Source organism: Lissotriton vulgaris, unplaced genomic scaffold, assembly GCF_964263255.1.
Source record: "Lissotriton vulgaris unplaced genomic scaffold, aLisVul1.2 SCAFFOLD_505, whole genome shotgun sequence".
Taxonomy (NCBI): domain Eukaryota; kingdom Metazoa; phylum Chordata; class Amphibia; order Caudata; family Salamandridae; genus Lissotriton; species Lissotriton vulgaris.
The window spans coordinates 225,673-233,039 of record NW_028245465.1 but is presented as its reverse complement, the minus strand read 5'-3'; the positions used below and the strand labels follow the sequence as shown (position 1 = coordinate 233,039).

General features: G+C 51.6%; 1 pseudogene; it reads right to left on the bottom strand.

Moving 5' to 3' along the window:
• Nucleotides 1–881: 881 nt before the first annotated feature.
• Nucleotides 882–2,240, bottom strand: LOC147666413 (uncharacterized; annotated as a pseudogene).
• Nucleotides 2,241–7,367: the final 5,127 nt, after the last annotated feature.

Sequence of the window (7,367 nt, the reverse complement as noted above, 5' to 3'; positions counted from 1 at the left end):
GTCTTCCATCGGTTGTGCAAAGATTACCAGAAACACAATTCCGGGCTTCCTTAACTACCCAGGGACTGAACGGTGAGCGGGTTATGATCACTGAATTCACTATTATCAATAGAGAAGGAGTCCACAAAGGACTGCATTGGCAATGTGAGTAACACATAGTCAATGAAGGTTCCCCGTCCATGCCCTTTAAAGGTAGGGGTATAAAAACACTTAGTAGGGTCCCTCAATTCCATAGCTATTATTAAGTCTAGATCATTCAATAAATCATTGAGTAAATCCCCTTCAACTGTGTGTTCCAGGTGCAGGCCCTGGGATCGTACACAATGCACATCCGAAATGCATTTCAGCAAGAGATCGCCACATGGATGGACATTAAAATCACCCATAATCAAGAGGTTATGGAGACATTCTTTCATAGAGAGGCGAATAAAATCATTTAGTGCCAATACTTGGCTCAGAGCTGAGCATGAATTTACACCATTATAAAAATTAACCAGGCCAGCCAAACAGTTATCTCCAGTTAATATCAACCCAATAATACCTGGGTTGTCCGTTAAAGCTCTGCGTATATTACAAGGTAAAGCAACAGAAATGAATGTAACTAATCCCCCCTTTGGCCTACCCCTGCTAGATGCAGACGCGGGAACATAAAATGATTTTAACCTTCAAGGAAAAAAATCACATTCAACTGACCAGGTCTCCTGAAGACAGATAATCTGATATTGCTTAATGAACCTGATCCAGTTACAATCTCCCATCTTTAAGCCCAATCCCGCAATGTTCCAACAGATTACATTGCTACCATTCATTATCACCTCGGGAGTCCCATCGTGACCTTCTTCTACAACATAATCCTTTCCTTGCTCCACACACTCCTTGCGTCAATCACACGCCTCCAGGCCAGAGAGCAAGTCATATCTGTTCTGAGTGTCCACATTAAAACCATTCCCACATTGGATAGCAGCATTATATCTATTATGTGTTTCCACATTGGGGCCATTCCAACGGTGGCCATTAATATTATACAGATGTGGTGTCTTCAGTGCCGGTGTCAAGGACTGAGTCAGTGGTCTGAATTTCCTGGGGTCAGGTGGGGCTACAATCAGATGGGCATAAAAATAGCCAAGTGGGCGAACACATACACTGTTCACGTTATATACTAGAGAGGCCGCCCTTAGTAATACTGTTGCCACATGTTGCGGGTGCTTAAAATTCACGACAATACAATCCCCACTGGTGGTCTTACTAGACGGACCAATCCAATTCACCCTTCGCGTTGATAGTATTTGATCAGAGTATTTGGTCGGAAACCCACAGTTTTTACTTAGCCACGCAACTGTTTTGTTTTTTAAGGAATCGTGAGATTCCCCATGAGACTGGGCAGAAAAGTCATCAATAGGCGGAACATTTGTTAAAACCGCTATATAAGGAGCACAGTCAGGGTGCAAATTGATATAGCGACTTTTCCTTATATGTTTGAAATCAGGCCTGCCATCAGACTCTACTATGGGTTGTCTGTTCTGATCAGTTGCTAGTGGTTGGGCATGGGGAGCAGATTCAGTGGCAGGTACTTGCTGACAGATCTGCTGCACATTCTCTCACCTGGTACTCTGACCCTTATCTACTACCTTGGGTGGAGCAACTGGGGCTGTGGTCAGATATGCTGACACTAGACCACCCAGTCTATCCACTTCTAGCGACACAGCGTCCAGCTTAGTGGTCAGGGGTCTCAACAGATCTTCCATTTTAGCCTCTATTTTTGCTACTATAGAGCTAACAAGTACGGTAAATTGCTCAGAATGTATGAGCGTACCCCCCTCTTTATTTCCGTCCACTAGACAAGGTTCAGGGATAGGGAAATTGCAAACTACTCGTGGAGGATCTATTCTTTTTTTACTGTGCTTCCCCCCATGTTTAGATTGCAATTTTCTGCAGGATCTCACAGGTCTGCTAACTGATGGTGTCTGCTCTGATTCCTCCATAGAAGTATCAGGCAGGACATCAAGTGTCTCCCTATGTACCTGTACTACTGTGGTTATAATAGCCCGGTCACTTGTAACATTACTATTTTCCAATGCAATGCCCCCCAGTGGAGGCGAGGCCTCATCATGTAACAAAGGGAGACTCACTCGACCCAGAGAAGCCCTTCTCTCATTGTTGATTTGGTTCACCTTTTTAACCAGATAGTTATCCATGGTGCCCAAACCGGTAGCAGGCTTATCTTTTTTAGAATTGGACATTACACAGTCTTATCCTTACACAGTGGGAGATATGTGCAATGAGAAAACAATGGAAATATACCTAAAGCACTTTACACAATTAGAAATCATAAACAAAACACCAAAGTCTCACATGAATCAAGCAGTTATTAGTCAGTACGGAATGAAATCAGGGTCTGTGGCCCAGCCCAGTCTCTTCTGGCCTCTGAGGGCCCGCCCTTTGCCCGGGCTTCGCCCGGCGTCCCGCGAGGCGGGTCAGAGCGCAGTTTAAAGGCGCCTCCTGGCGCTTACGTTGCGTGTTAATGCAGCGCCGCCGCTGAGGCAGCCGGGTGTTGTAGTCCCGGGGCAGCGGCGCTATCCCTAGCAAGTTGTGACTCCTGGCGGTGGCGGCAACACTGGAGGGCTTCCTCACTTCGCCCCAGCTCCGGTAAGTGTCCCCCCCGCTCTGCCGGTCAGAGCGCAGTTTAAAGGCGCCTCCTGGCGCTTACGTTGCGTGTTAATGCAGCGCTGCCGCTGAGGCAGCCGGGTGTTGTAGTCCCGGGGCGGCAGCGCTATCCCAAGCAAGTTGTGACTCCTGGCGGTGGCGGCAACACTGGAGGGCTTCCTCGCTTCGCCCCAGCTCCGGCAAGTGTCCCCCTTGCACAGCCCACAAAGACGCCATCCGCAACCACCAACACCTCATCAGGACCGCCAAGAGGACCTCCTTCAAAGACAGCCTCAACAACAACGCACACAACAGCAAGGAGCTCTTCAACGTCGTGAAGGAACTCTCCAACCCCAGCTCCAACGCCAATGACATCCCGCCGTCGCAAGCCCTGTGCGACTCCCTTGCCACCTTCTTCCACCGCAAGATCGCCGACATCCACAACTACAGGCCCCAAAAAACGCAGGAACCACCAAACCCCATCGACTACGACCCTCTGACAACCTGGGCCAACATGAGTATCAAAGACACAATCAAGACCATGGGCGTAATCCACTCCGGCTCACCGTCTGACCCTTTTCCACACCACATCTTCAACAAAGCCGGCAGCTCCATTGCACCCCACCTACACAACATCATCAACTTCTCCTTCGAGACCGCAACCTTCCCTGAGAGCTGGAAACACGCCGAGATCAACGCCCTACTGAAGAAAGCCAAGGCGGACCCGAGCGAACTGAAAAACTTCCGGCCCATCTCCCTGCTTCCGTTCCCAGCTAAGGTCATCGAGAAGATAGTCAACATCCAGCTCACCCGCTACCTCGAAGACAACAGCATCCTGGATCCCTCGTAGTCAGGTTTCTGCAGCAACCACAGCACCGAGACCGCCCTCATCGCCGCCACAGACGACATCAGGATCCTGTTGGACAACGGCGAGACGGCGTCCCTAATCCTTCTGGACCTCTCCGCCGCCTTCGACACTGTCTGCCACAGCACACTACACACACGACTCCACGACGCAGGGATCCGGGACAAGGCCCTGGACTGGACCTCCTCCTTCCTCTACGGCAGAACCCAGAGAGTCCGCCTCCCCCTTTCTGATCCAAAGCCTCCTAGATCCTCTGCGGCATCCCGCAGGGATCCTCCCTTAGCCTGACGCTGTTCATCGTCTACTTGGCGCCTCTCCCTCGCATCGCTCGACAGCACGACCTCAACATAATCTCCTACGCCGACGACAGGCATTCTCCCTCACCAAGGACCCCCTCACTGCCAAATCCAACCTCCACCAGGCAAGGAAGGCCGTCGCCGAATGGATGGAGCATAGCCGCCTCAAACTGAACACAGACAAGTCGGAGATCCTCATCCTCGGGCCCAACCCCTCAGCATGGGATGACTCCTGGTGGTCCGCATCACTGGGGACACCCCCCGCACCCACTCACGCAATCTAGGAGTCATGCTCGACTCGAAACTCACCATGACCAAACAAGTCAGCGCTGTCTCCTCTACTTGTTTCAACACCCTCCGTAAGCTCCGCAAGATCTACAGATGGATCCCGACAGACAGAAAGAAAACAGTCACCCAGGCCCTAGTCAGCAGCAGACACGACTACGGAAACGCCCTTACGCTGGATCCCCACCCAAGCTCATCAAAAGACTGCAAAGAATCCAGAATGCCTCTGCACGCCTGATTCTCGACGTCCCGCGACCCGACCACATCACCCCCACCTGAGAAACCTTCACTGGCTCCCTATTGACAAAAGAATCTCCTTCAAGCTCCTGATCCACGCACACAAGGCACTCCACAAGACCGGCCCAGCCTATCTTAACAGCCAACTCTCCTTCTACGTACCCAACAGGAAACTCCGCTCTGCAGACCTCTCCCTGGCTACCGTCCCACGCACCCGCAAAACCACAGCCGGAGGCAAATCTTTCTCCCACTGCGCTGCCAAGACCTGGAACACTCTCCCCCTCATCCTACGACAAACCAAATACCTTCTAACCTTCAGGAGACAACTCAAGACCTGGCTGTTCAACCAGTAGCAACAGCACCCCCTTCCTCCCCTCCCTTCAGCGCCTTGAAACCCTTGCGGGTATGTAGTGCGCTTTACACATTTTTTGATTGATTGATTGAATCTTTAAGAAACAATGCCAATTTGGCCACCATTGGGTTAAGGAAAGCAAAGTAGCTTGGCTCTGTCTACTGAGCCGCATTACACACTTGCGGTTCGGACGAAGCATGATGGCTTGATATGTGCATGCACACACTGGTAGTAACAGAGTTTTTAAACTGACCCGGCGTCCTACACAATCCACCTTCGGGGTCATAGATGCAGATATGTACAACGTGTAACATGTAACTCCAAGTAATTAAGTGGATGGAGGCCATAATGATAACAGGAGGAACCCCTCTCTTTTCTTTATGACTAATCTTCTTCAAATGTAACTTCCCAGATAGCTACATGGCGAGTCTCCTATCCATCCATAACTAAGGATTCCTCTCCCATACTTACACTTGTAAAGCTTTATAGTCATCATTTACATAAAATAATAAGAGACACAATAATGACTATGTGCTGTCACCTCTCAGACACTCTTTGCAGGGTGAATTAATTTGCTGATTCACAACCTTAGGTGAACATACTACTCATTCGAGTGTAATATTTTTTATTTATTTGTTGTTTGTTAATTTTATCTTTCAGGTCACCATCTCGAAGAGACGTAACACATGCACAAGTATCTAACAGCCTGATTCATGAAAACCGGATTCTGCGATTCTCAATTAGCGATTAACTGCGAATCGCAATTGAGAAATCGCAGAACGGGATTCATGATGTTTTGCGATAAAAAAAAGCGATTCGCACGCGGCCGCAAATAACGTTTGCGATTATCGAAAATCACAGAAAAATCGCTATTTCCGGCTACATCCGTGTCGGATTTGCGATATCGCAAATAGCGAAATTGCTAATTGCGAGATCGCAAAATCGCGAGATCGGGAAAACGGGAAGTCGCATTTCGAGCACAGTGATGACATCACAACCAGGAAGCAGCCAGTTCCCACCCCCATTCACCACAGTGAGGCAGACCTCGAGGCAGCCACAGAGAGAGCTCCTGCAAGTCAGCTTGGATTACCATTTCCCAACTACACTGCAGCTATGTCTGAGGAGGCAGTACCTGGGCCCAGCAACACCACAGGGTGCAAGAGAAAGCAAAAGTTCTCCGAGCAGGAGTTGGAGCACTTAATTGAAGGGGTGGTGGAGAACCACTCCAAACTGTTCGGGAAGGACTCAAGGAGGGTGCCCGAGCAGGAGAAACGCAGGATCTGGGTGGGCATAGCGTCCTCGGTGAACTCTGTGGGTGTGGCCGACAGGTCACTGGATGAACTTAAGAAACGTTGGTACGACCTCCGAGGTCGTGCCAAAGAGAAGGTAGCTGAGAGGCTTGGAGAGTCCCTGGGCACTGGAGGGGGAGGACCTACAGTCCCTCCAAACCCCCCCTTGGAGGATCGAGTAGAAGACACGCTGGAGGCTGAGGCGTTCATCGGAGTGACCCGTCTGGACTCATCCCGCCCCACCCAAGACATCCAAGGTAAGTGGCATGCGACTGCGACCCTGTCCCCTATGAATGGCCATGACCATATAGCCTCCCATAATGTTCCATAGTCATGCCATCGGTGCACATCAGGTAATGCCCTAAAGCATTGTGGGACATGTAGTGTGGCCACAATGTAGAAGTACCCCAATGCAGCCAGACAGGTTCAAAAGTACGCAAAGCCATAGGCAGTCAGGGAATGTCACCCAGCATGCATGTAGCAACTGCAAGTGTGACAGATACATGCAACTAATGAACGTCCACTTCCCCTCACAGGTGGCGCAGACAGCAGCGACAGCGAGAGGCTGCAAATAGATGAGGAAGCACAGGATGACGAGGAGGTGCCGTTACATACACAGCCTCCTGCGTCTGGCGCAGCAACAACTCCTGCAGCCAGGTCCACCACCAGTGTGCCTCCAGCCCCTGCCGCAGCAACAACCCCTGCAGCCAGGTCCACCACCAGTGTGCCTCCTGCGTCTGGCGCAGCAACAACCCCTGCAGCCAGGTCCACCACCAGTGTGCCTCCAGCCTCAGCCGCAGCAACAACTCCTGCAGCCAGGTCCACCACCAGTATGCCTCCAGCCCCTGCCGCACCAGCAATGCCTAGCTTGACTCCACCATCAGCTGGAGCATCAACATCAGGTCCCGCGACAGCGGCGACACAGCGGCCACCCACTGTGTCAGGCGAGCAGAGCAGGCGTGGCAGGTCTCGCCTGCAGACCAATGCTCCCAGCACCAGGAGGGGGAATGGACAGCGGCTGCCGAGCATGAGTGTGGAACGTCGCATGCTCAGGATACACCAGCTGCAGGCACGCCGGCAAGGGGCCATACAGCTTCAGCTATACAACATTGGCCGCAATGTGGCAGGTGTGGGGGACCGGATGGACCGCATGACGGCAGCCATGGCAGGTGTGGGGGAGGGGATGGCCCGCATGACTGCAGCCATGGAGGCCAACACAGCTGCAATGTTTGCGCAGCGCAGCACAGCCCGCCGCCGCCACCGTCAGCTACTGACCCGGCTGACGGCTTACACACGGTCAAATTATGTTGTGGGCAATGCCACCTCGCAGCTATCGCGCCGGTCCCTGGCGCAGCAGCAGCAGCTCATACAGTGCTGCGAGGATGTGGCCAGGGTACTTG